The 12,624-nt window shown below is 34.7% G+C and overlaps 1 pseudogene; it reads left to right on the top strand.

Annotated features, from left to right (window-relative positions):
* The window catches only part of LOC135995506 (maltase-glucoamylase-like), a 41,343-nt pseudogene that overhangs the window by 24,752 nt on the left and 3,967 nt on the right, over positions 1 to 12,624 (top strand).

Below are 12,624 nucleotides of genomic sequence, written 5' to 3'. Positions count from 1 at the left end.
CATTTCATTTTGCCAATTTAAATTTTTCATTTAATTTTGTTAATTTCATTTTTCTTTTATTTATAAATTTAATTTAATTTCACCTCAATATTTCATTATTTCTTCCCCATCCCTTTTTTTTCTTCACCTTTTTCCTTTTTCTTTTTTTAACTTTCCAGCCAAAACATTTTATTGTCCCATCTGTTCTAAATGCCACAAGACAAGTTTTTGTGTCCGTCCCATAAAACAACCCCACCTGCCAAATACTAAACTCTTCTTTAAAATAATAAAAATTTAATTGCAAATTGTCTTAATTTACTCTGGTTGGCAAAAAGTATTTATTCCATGATTTGGCCTCCCACGTCTATGGTAGTTGCTGGAAGAACTATCAGAGTATGACTTAGTTTCTAACAGAAGAAAATTTGATTTACACCCAAGATTTCAACATAATCTGTGCAAAAAATACATTAAATTATTGAAGTCCTAATGTTGTTGAAGTTTTCTTGATAACCATAAAAGCTTTACTCCAAATTGGAGAATAATGAGATTTTTAGACACTTCCTGCCATCTTGTTCTATTTCCCCCATTTCAGCTGGGATTCGCAGCTTCCAACCTTCACCTTCAGCGACATGTTCATCCAGATTTCAACCCGTTTGGCCTCCCAATATCTGTACGGATTTGGCGAAACCGAACACACTGCGTTTCGCCGCAACATGAACTGGCACACCTGGGGGATGTTCGCTAGGGACCAGCCTCCCGGAGTACGTGGAATTTAAAAAAAAGTCCATTTTGCTTTCTTACCTGGAATTTCTGCTTTTTTGTGTGTGTTTTGAGGTGATTTTGGTGTCCCTGGTGCTGACATTTTGTGTGCTGAGGTGATTTTGATGCCCCGATGCCACCATTTCATGTTTTGAGGTGATTCTGGTGACACCATTTTGTGTTTTGAGGTGATTTTAGTGCCCCTGGTGCCACCATTTTGTGTTCTGAGGTGATCCTGCCACCTCTGGTGCTGCCATTTTGAGCCATGAGATCCTGCAACTCTGGGATTGAATTCATACTTATGAATTTAAACAAATAAATAAATAAATAGTCTCAGCATACCCATGTATTGGTTTTGAATAGAATCGTAATATCGTAGAATTTAGGTTGGAAGAGACCCTCAGGGTCACTGAGTTCAACCATAACCTGACTCTAGCACTAGCACATAATACAAATATTGACAGTTTGCAAGGAATGAATCATGGAACAGCCGTGCATTATTACAGCTATAATTTGAAAATTGAAACATTTTGAGTAAATCAAAACTAAGAGAAAGTCACCATCTTGTCTTGATGATAACAGCTAACTAGAAATACTGGAAAAGAATAACGTTTTCTCCTAGGGAAGCTCTTTCAAATTAGCAATTTCTCAATCTAGAAATACATTTTCTTCCCTCCCCACCTTGAGTGATCTGAAACAGATCGACCTCAAAATTTGAAGCTGAAAATGTTTTCTCCTGGTCAATGCTTTCCACTGCATGTTCAACGTTCAACAGTTTTTGCTGCATGCTCTACCATTGTGCATCAGATCGTTTATTAACTTTGTTATTGATAATGGATAATTTGTTGTTGGGTGTAAATAACCGAACGCTTATGATGTCATTCCAACTGAAAATACTTTATTTTTTTTGCAGTACAAGTTGAATTCATATGGTTTCCAGCCATTCTACATGGGTCTTGAAGAGGACGGCAACGCCCACGGAGTTCTCTTGCTTAACAGCAACGCAATGGGTAAAAAAAACCTCAACATTTTGCTTTCTTTTCTCCATGTGTTTCACTCCAGTGTTCAGTTTTTGCCTTACACAAGCATTTGTTGCCTTCTCGCACTATTCCAGATGTGACCTTCCAGCTCTGCTCTGACTTATCGCACAACTGGGGGAATTCTGGACTTTTACGTTTTTTTGGGGCCGACACCAGAGCTCGTTGTTCAGGAATACACTGCAGTACTGTTCTCCTTTTACAAATTCAAAGCGTTTTGGGGTTGTTTTGGTTTGCTATGGTTCCCCCTCTTGCCCCTCTTCCCCCATTTTCATTTTGTTTGTATTTTTATATTTACTTTTTTAATTGTAATCATTGTTTATGATTTATTATGTTTATGATTTATCATCATTATGATGATCTTTTTTCCATTTTCAGCTGGTTGGGTGACCTGTCATGCCACCCTACTGGGCACTTGGATTCCAGTTGTGCCGCTACGGATATGAAAATGATGCTGAAATTGCTAAGTTGGTGGAAGACATGAAAGCAGCCAGGATACCCTACGTACGTTGAGAGTCATTACATATTGTGATGCTGCTTGAATTTCTGGTTTCGGAGTATTATCTAATTTAAAACAGTAAAAGAAATATTACAATTAATGCCACAGTTCAACTTTTCCATGCGCTTTGCAGGGAAACAAAGCAAAGCAGTTTTGTTTGTATTATACATCGTCCTGTGCTGAAAAAGCTACATTTTGGTGTATTTAGGGGAAAACTACAAAAGCTACCTAAATGCTACCAAAAGCTACCTAAAAGCTATGAAAAGCATGGCTTTCATTTTACAAACATTAACTTTTAATGTTTTACAAACATCCAATTATTTTGGCATGGAGCGATTCCCTTGTTTCTGGACAGTGTGTAGTAACACGGACGCAGGCAACATCTATATCAATATATATTTATACACCTGCACAAATATGTTTTTGTTCACATGTATGAATTTCTGGGTTTTTTCACCCTAAATACTATGGTGAAAGTTGAATTTCTGACTGGATGGGTTGTGTGAGTCTGTTCATCCGATAACCTGAACTTTAAGCTGCAGCAGATTCCAATTTTACGTTAAAACAAAAAAACAAACAAACAAAAAATCAGTAGCTTGCCCATTTTTGCAAATGGATGATGAACTTGCTGGTGGATCATGTCATTCAGGAAATGACAAAAAAAAGCCCTTTATTTTTTTTGGTGTAAACTACAGGATATTCAGTATGCAGATATTGATTATATGGAACGGCAGCTGGACTTCACTCTGGACTCACGCTTTGTGGGATTACCAGCTCTAATCAACAAAATCCGAGAAGAAGGAATGAGGTTTATCCTGATCCTGGTGGGTGTCTAACTCTTGTTTTAAATTACGGCTTTAAATTCCAGTTGAATTCTGGTTTTAAGATACAGTACAGCGTTGCAGAATACAGAACGTGTTCAATGGCATTTCAGGACTTGTCTTTTGAGCATAGAAATTCTATTTATTTTTAAATTAGTTTATTAATTAATTAATGATTTATTAATTATTTAAAATTATTATTAGTAGTATTTTTATTAATTAATGAATCCTTTAATTTTAGGACCCAGCCATATCTGGTAACGAAACCAATTACCTCGCCTTCACAAGAGCTTTGGAGAAAGACGTCTTCATCAAATGGCCCGATACTGGTGACATCATGTACGGAAAGGTGGGGTTCTTAAAAAAGAGGATTATTTTACTAAATAAGCATCAAACAAGGTCGGGTGTTGGAGAGGAGATATCTAATTTCACGTACATTCCCAAATTTAGATGACACATCAAATGCTACAAATGGAAATATATTTGGTTTGCGTCGCCATTGGACGATGTGGCAGTGAAGTTTTATTGCTGTTGATCCTCATTTTTTTCATCCAGTTTAATTTGATTATTTTACCATCTCTTTCTTCCTCCCAGGTCTGGCCAGATCTTCCCAACGTCATCGTTAACAACTCACTGGATTGGGACACCCAAGTGGAGGTAAATGCTGATTATCTTTGGGGACTGACACAAATAGAGAGGGAGCAGCAAATTCATTAAGGTTTACAGAAGTTAAATGTCTGAAAAATTTCGTCTACGAAGTCAGATGCAGAAAGTGTCCAGTTTTTCTACCAGAACATCCAAAAAACCTAAATAAAATCTGATTTTATTTCCATTATTATCCTCACTCTGAAGTCAGAGTCAGAACACCTTTTTGTCAGAACATCTAAAAACTGTAGCAAACCCATGAATTATTTAAGAAAAAATTAAATTTGTATTTTTTACATAACTAAACTAATCCCAACACTTTAGTAGTAGGACACTCCTGTGTCTATGCTTCAACGATTTTTTTTCTTTTCCAGATCTACCGTGCGTACACTGCTTTTCCAGATTTCTTCCGCAATTCCACAGCTGAATGGTGGACGAGAGAAATCGCTGAAGTCTACACCAACCCCCACAATGCATCGCAAAGCTTGAAATTCGATGGCATCTGGATAGTAAGTGTTGAAAATTATTCTATTTCTGAGATTTTCTTCATATTTTTATCCCAGGATTGGCTCTCAACACCTCAAAACCCTCTTCTGGTGCCTCCAAGGGAGGAAATAGACGTTTAATGCTAAATATAATTTCAGAAGTTTAAAAATCCTTCTTCTGAACAGCATCATTATTTCTGCCGTTTTTTTCCATGTTAAAAAATGTTACTTTCTCAAATTATCATTATTTACTTGTGACCCACCTAAAGGCTCTTTTGCAGTGTTGTTGTTGTTCTGTGAATTCCTAAAGTTGTTTTTGTAGTTTAGCTTTTTGTGTGCGTGCCTGTTTTTTTTTTTTAATTTTGTTTTTGGTTTATTTTTTACTATCTTATTCTATTGTTTTATTTTCCTTTAATTTGTTTTATTGGCAGTGAGAGACTATTTTTTATTCCATTATTACTTCTGCAAGGTAAAATTAGATAAATAGGTTTAGCTTCCTTCTTAAATGACATGGACTTGCAACAGCGCTGGAAACTACTCAATATTAATAGTATTTCTATAGAAAACCACAAAACATCTAGAAACCCAGGAAAATATTTGGAATTTTCACATATCCTGGCTGCAACCTGAGAATCACGGGCACCGAGGACAAGCACCATCATTACCAAATTCAGAGATTTCAGATGTTCATGTATCTGTAGCAATATTTTCTGTATTGCTTTCACTTTTCAGAGAGGAAAACTTGCCCTTTTCTGGAAATGTAGTTGAGAAACAGGAAATGGAAACTTTACTCTCTGGGAAATGAGAAATTCAGAATCTGCCTATGAAGGGAATTTCTCATCAGAAAAAAGTATCCATTGAACCAGTGGAATAGTCCTGAAAATCTGAATTTCCCTGTTCATTTAATGTACTTGGTCAGCCTGCTGGCAAAGACAATTAAATATTCAGGGCACAACTAAAATAACTGAAAGGAACTAATGTATTAAATCGAAGAGGAGTATGTTAATCTAGCATTTTGCTTTCTTTTTTCAGGACATGAACGAACCTTCGAGCTTCGTTAATGGTGCCGTTGGCGGCTGCAGAAACCAAGAGCTCAATTTTCCACCATATGTGCCCCGTGAGTCTGATCACTGCTGTAAAAAATTTAAACATTTTAAAATAAATATTTTTTGCTAGATTTTTGTATCTATTTTTTATCTTCGGACTTTGCTTTGGACACAGTCAAGACTGCGACTGTCGGGATTTTGTAAGATGAAAAAATGCACTTAATGACTAACACTTTCAAAAATATCCTTGTGCCTTCTCTGATAAGTTGTTATAATATGTAAAATTTTAAAGTCTAATTTGAGGAATGATCTTGAAATCCTTGTTCTTCTCAGGAGGGCTTTGCTACTGATGTAAATCACTATTAATTAGCAATAACTCACTGCTGCTTGGTTAGAATCCTCCTGTTGCCTCCTGATGTGTTGAATACCATTTCTCAGGAAGCAAAATATTCAGAATGGACTTCCCTCCAAAGTTCTTTGTGTATATGGTGTTCTTTACAAAAATGTGCAATATTTTCTGAGTTAGGATAAATTCTGTTTAGCCTTTATCCTCTTCAGTAAGAGCATCTAGAACTGAGTTGCTATTAATATTTCTCTTGCGGGCCCAGGTACTTACTGAGCATCGGGAATTTCAGAATTTCCTAAAGTTTTGCAATGGAATTCCAGAATTTCCTAAATTTCTGAAATAAAATGTCAGCATTTCCTAAACGTCTGAAATCCAATGTCATTTTCATTAAAATAAAATAAATGACCATGTAAATATTTCAAAGGGAAGTAAATACTATTAAAACCAAACAAACAAACAAAACCAAAACAAACAACTTGTTAAAATTCTTACTGGATGCCAATTATTAAAAAAAGCATGTTTTCATTCCGTTTCTGCTAGAGCTGGGGTCGCGGTCAGAGGGCTTGGCTTTCAAGACGCTCTGCATGGAGGGGCAGCAATTCCTCCCTGATGGTTCCCCCGTCCGTCACTATGATGTCCACAACCTTTATGGGTGGTCACAAACAAAACCCACCCTCGAGTAAGTAACTTTTTTTCATTCTTTCCAAAAACTGTTGCAAATTAATATTTGATGTCTCTGTTCTCATGACAAAAAGTTTCAGAGTTATTTACTAGAAATCTTTTTTTTCTCATAATTTTTCTATTCATCTGAATATCTTCAATTCGGTTACTTGCGGATAATTTGAGTGGTTCAAATACACAACATTTTTTATATCTGCAAAAAATTGGTTTATTATAGCGCTGAGCTTCTTTTGCCCTTGCATCACAGGAAGGAAAATGAACATAAATTTTAAAATGTAGTCTACAATCCAACCATACTTAAGTGAATTTCTTTAAATAAATGAAAATTTATATATTTCATTAAATAAATTTCATTAAAATAAATGAAATGGTGCTGAAAAGGGAAAATTCACTTCTGAAATGTAAATTGTGTGCTTAAGTTTTCCTTTTTTAGAAATTGTTTTCTCAATCCCAAGGCTAATTTGATTATATATTCCATAGCAAATCATATTGTAGCCTATTTTCAATAGCTTCTGATTGAATGATAATATAATAATAATGCTTCATTTCTAGTTTAATGAGGTTTTTAAAGATCTCCACAACCCTAATCCCTCTCCTGGTAATATTTTTATTAATTTAATTCAATGATTTATTTATTTATTTAATATTAGCATAAGTAAAGAAAAATCTACTTGAATTTTTGACTGAGCAGATGGCACATTTAATAGCCGACGAGATGGGAAGGACAAAATAATGATGGTGATAATAATAATGATGAAGATAATAATAATGATCATAATGATGATAATAATAATCCAAATCTAAAGGAAGTTGGTTATTTTAAGCAGAGAGCAATTAAACATGAAGAGGAATATGATCATTGGTTCTGTCAAGAAATATTTTCCTCTGGTTTAGAGGCACTATAATTTATATAATAATATGTATTGTATATAACTACACCACATTAGTCCAATTTCATTACTAAGGGAATTTAAGTGAATTGAATTCGGCCTAACTCTGTTAATTTTTTTAAAAAAAACTTTTCTTTTTGATTTAAATGGGGTTGGTTTGTTGGTTTTTGTTGTTTTTTTTTTTTTTTTTTTTCTTTTACTTGATTACCCGTACAGGGATCTTGCTGTAGTAGTCCAAGAATTCTTTAAGGACATCAAATATGTTATTTATTATTTGAGGAATGAGGGAGAAAAGAAAATAAAGAAAATTAAATTCCCTTCAACATCATCCTTGAATAGTTATTTACTCCTGACCTAAACCATGCAACTTTTTTTGCTTACAGAAAAGCTAAATAAAATCAAATTTCATTCCAAGCTGTGTCCCATCAACTGGTTCTTCTTTGCTGTGAGGCCCATTCCCACTCTGAGACAAAAACTTCAACTTTAATATGACCATTTTTAGACAAATCTGTGCTGGCTGTTTCAAATAATCTTATTTCTTTTGCAACAATCATGGATCAGAAGCTTATTTTTTTGTTCCAATGCCTTTTCAGCAACTCATGCTGACAGGTCTAATATTCCCTGTGCTTCTGTTTTGTCCCCTGGTTTGAATTTTGTTCAGATAATTTTTAACTGTTGCTGCAAACTATAATTATTATTGTAATAACAGACTAACGTGCCCTGGACTAGATCACGTAACCCTTAAAAAAATGCGTAAGTTGGGCCACACTTGTGTTTTCCCATGAAGTCTTAACTGGAAATCCTTAATTTAGTGACACCTGGTTTTGAAAATTCATTTTCTAACGACAAGTTGATCGACACTTAATTCTTAGTTTCTGGAGATGTATGGATCATAATTGCAATTAAAACCCCATACATTTGGTTTACGGCTGCTCCTGGTCACAGGCAGAGCTTCCCTACAGGAAGATGAGGCACCAGTTTTATTTTCGGAGTCATGAGTAAGACTTTTTATGGTTATTTTTAGTTCTCATCCCATTGGTTTCTCCTCCCAGTGCATTGCGGAGCATCACGGGGGAGCGAGGAATCGTCGTCACCCGCTCGACCTTCCCCAGCAGCGGGAAGTGGTCAGGACATTGGCTGGGGGACAACACGGCTGCCTGGAACCAGCTGGATAAATCCATCATTGGTACGTTGCTGATAATGTGATTTATAAAAATTAATAATTTTAATAAAATAAAATAAAATGAATTTATTAATTAAGAAATAAAAAATTAATTTAATAGCAAATTTATTCCATGCTTCGTCTTGATCTCCTTTCATTTTTTTTTCAGCCAAAACAGGTTGAAAATTGGAATTTACAGCCAATCTCTTCTTGACCTCATCCTTATCACCTCTTAAGAAAGTTCATGGTTTCTATAGGCATTGGGTTTGATTTGTGCATTTGAGCAACACATTGTCCTCAAACCCATCCTCTCCTTGTTACTCAAAATCTGCTGCTTTGCTTCTGAAGAAATGGGGGAATTCTGGAAATTATTTTCCTTTTCTCATCCTGAGAAACCCTCACTATACCAAATAGAAAAGTGTAGTTGTTATTATTGGATTTTTTTTTTTAATTATTGAATTATTTTTTAATTTCATTGCAGGCATGATGGAGTTTAGTCTCTTCGGAATATCTTATGTAAGCTCCTGATTTATTACTTTATATTTCAGTTATCTTTATTAACAAAATAGTATTGCCATTGGATTTTTTTTTTTTTTAATTTTCAGACAGGAGCTGATATCTGTGGCTTCTTCGGAAACTCAGAGTATGAGCTGTGCGCTCGTTGGATGGAGCTCGGTGCCTTTTACCCGTATTCAAGGAATCACAATGGTGAAGGATCAAAGGTGGACAACTTCTGCATTTTCTTTCACCAAGTTTTTTTTTTTTCTCATATTTTCCCCATTTCCTTTATTTTTTTTATTCCTCATTTATGCCATTTTCATGTAAACACACCACAACTATAAGAATAAAATGGTTATTTTTCACATGTTCCAATTCTACTTAAACATACCAACTCTACAAGACTACAAGAGTTATTTTAAAAATGTAGTTAATTATTTCAATATGCCGCACTTACAAGACTAAAATAATTACTTTGACACTACAGATTTAAAGGGGCAACACTGACCTTATTTTTGTCATCTCTAATTATTCATAATTTTCAGCAAATTAGAAAAGGGACCAGCACAATGAGATACCTGAGTATCTAAAATTCCTGTACTTCGCCCACTTCATGCTTTAAAATATTGTATTTCTTTTAAGAATAAATGAAAATAACTGCCTAAATGCCAGACTGTGCTGAGGAATGTATGATAGAAAGTTGTAAAACTGGGAAAACGGCAGTAAGGGAAATAGTGTTTTTATTCACGTTAGAGCTTTAGGTTGAGCAGATCTGTTTGGTTTTCATTAAAGGACAGAGAAATAAATAAAAGTACTCGGAACTGAAGGAATTTGCAAAGCTCCAACCAGATCTCCTCAGCTGTGCGTTGCTATGTTGATTTTAAGGCATGTTTGACAATTACTGCTGCTGAATTATATGAGTTGATGCGTAATAAGATGAAAAAAAGATGCTGAAGTTATTTTTTCCCCATCTCTTCCTAACAAAATAATCCTCTTTGAATAACAAGATATTCTTTTGTTTAGAGGCAAGATCCTGTTGCCTGGAATTCCACATTCGAAGACATTTCCAGGAACGTGCTGAATATCCGATATTCTCTCCTGCCGTATCTGTACACGTTGATGTACGAAGCCAACGCCCATGGCAGCACCGTCGTCCGGCCCCTGCTGCATGAGTACGTGTCGTGTTGTCTGTCCCGCTGCGTTAACCAGCAGTTCCCAGGGAAATCTGCAGGATCAAGGCCGGGGATCAAGTGAACCCCCAGGGAGTTGTGGATGACGCCACGTTGTGTGGGAGTGTTGATCTGCTGGCGGGTGGGAAGGATCTACAGAGGGATCTGGACATGGGGGTGTTGGTGACAGCAGCTGAACATGAGCCAGCGTGTGCCCAGGTGGCCAAAAAGGCCACCAGCATCCTGGCTTGTACCACTGGCCACACTGGTGGTGATACAAGGGCAGTGACCGTCCCCCATGCTGGGCACTGGGGAGGCCAAACTGCAAATCCTGGGGTCATTCTTGGGCCCCTCAGCTCAGGGCTCAAAATAGCGGCACCAGAATCACCTCAGGGCTCAGAATGGCGGCACCCCAGGTGGCAGATTGCCTCAGGGCTCAAAACGGAGGCCACCATTTTTTTCTTCACTACAAATAAACTTGATATATAAATCGTAAAGCTCATTGTCATCATCCAGAGTGATATTACTGATACGGGTGTTTTGTTGGTTGGTTGGGGTTTTTTTGCTTGTTTTAAGCATATATTTAGAGTCAGAAGACTTTATTTGTACCTGTTCAGAAGGGGCAATATGTGCCAAAACTGTTTAATGCCTTAACGTTCAAGTCTAATATTTACAAATTCTTATGTTCCCCTAAAAAATACTGAATTGTCAGTGTGAAATCCCAACCTAATTTTCCCTCATTTAAGATCTGATGTTGACAAAGTACCTGTCAAAAAAAAGAAAAAAAAATGGTTCAAATCAGAAAGCAACTGGGCCACTACTTAATTTAGCTCTTGCTAATAGCAAGTAAGATATTTTTTTTAAGTTTTGTGCTCTAAATATCCTAAATATAAAATTCAATATATGTAGACATAGGCCAGCAAGCCTAAAGAAACAGCAGAAATGAAAATTAATAAGTGGTATTTCCCTAATGATTTTCACATTAGGATCTCAATACATATTTTCACATTAGGATGAACCCAATTTCAAAGCTGTGTGATTTCACATTGGGTCCATCTTTTTGAAATAACCTGTATAACAATAAAATTTTACACTATATAAAATGTATACTATATAAGAGTATATAATATAGAGAGAATATACAGGCATATAATATATATTTATAATACATAATATTTATTGCATATTTATTACTTATTGTTTGCTATATTTTATATTATTTATATTATGTATCCTAATACATAATATTTATTTATAGGTATCACCTATTATATTATAATTATTACATCATTATATTATCATAAAAATAATACATTAGGTAACATATTATATATTATACACTGTACATATAATACATATTATATGATACATTTATATAATATATAAGCAATAACAGTAATAAACGTGTTTATATACTATTTATATATTATTATTTATATATAATTATATATTAATAATTATAAATAGATATTATTATTATTACTGGGAGCATGCTTACAGTTGAGGAAATTGTAGTTTTTTGGAGAATAAAGGTTTCAAGGAGGAAATATATGGGGAAATGCTGACACTGAGGGTTCCATCACTTTTACTTGTTTTACAGGTTTGTGGATGACAAACTGACATGGGAGATCTATAAACAATTTCTGTGGGGACCGGCACTGCTCATCAGCCCTGTCCTGGAACAGGTGAATTATTTAGAAAAAAAAAAAAGGGGGTAAGATTTAGGCAATATTAGAAATTGATGAAAATATTAGAATTGACTTGAGCTAAAAGTTACTTTTGGGCTTTAATAGATTTAAACCAAAAATGTTTAATTCCAGGGTGCTGTAGTGGTGAACGCTTACCTGCCCAATGCCCGATGGTATGATTATCATACCGTAAGTAATTTTTAAAAATATATTATATTTATTTTTCTTAAACCCTTCAATGAAAATTATACCTTATTTTCCAAGAATGGAGGGGAAGAAGACAAAACATTGAAACAGTTTCTATGGCCTCAGGCTTCAAACATCACTATGATTATCAGGTGTTGTGAAATTGGTTTATATATGTAGCATTTCAGATTTTATCTTGAAAATACATAGTTCTCTGTTAAAAAAGGATTTGCAGTAACAACTCCTTTAGGATGCATTTATATTTATTTTGTATTTAATATATATTTATTATGTATTTATTTTCTACATTATGTATTTATCATATATTTATTGCTATATTATATATTTATATAATATGTATAATATAAATAATATATAATAGATATAAAATATATTTAGTCTGTATTTACAAACTTTCATTCAAAAAAATTTTAAATGGGTAATTCAACAAAGAGACTATATTTTTAAAAATTATTTTTAATTTATTAATCATAAATAGGATGAGTATGTTGACTTTAGGGGACAGTTCAGAAATTTATCGGCTCCTTTGGGACATATCAACCTGCACATCCGAGGCGGCTACATCCTCACTCAGCAAAGTCCTGCTAATACCACATTTTACAGGTATTAATTGATTATGATGATGATTCCTTTTTAAAAGGAGATATTTAATTAGTAGCCTGGCAAATAAATTGTGTCTTAATTACATAGCGAGAGCATTTTTTTTGCACTC

This window comes from Caloenas nicobarica, chromosome 17, assembly GCF_036013445.1.
Source record: "Caloenas nicobarica isolate bCalNic1 chromosome 17, bCalNic1.hap1, whole genome shotgun sequence".
In the NCBI taxonomy this organism is placed as follows: Eukaryota; Metazoa; Chordata; class Aves; order Columbiformes; family Columbidae; genus Caloenas; species Caloenas nicobarica.
Note: the sequence above shows the minus strand (reverse complement) of the source record. Positions and strands in the feature narration are given on the sequence as shown.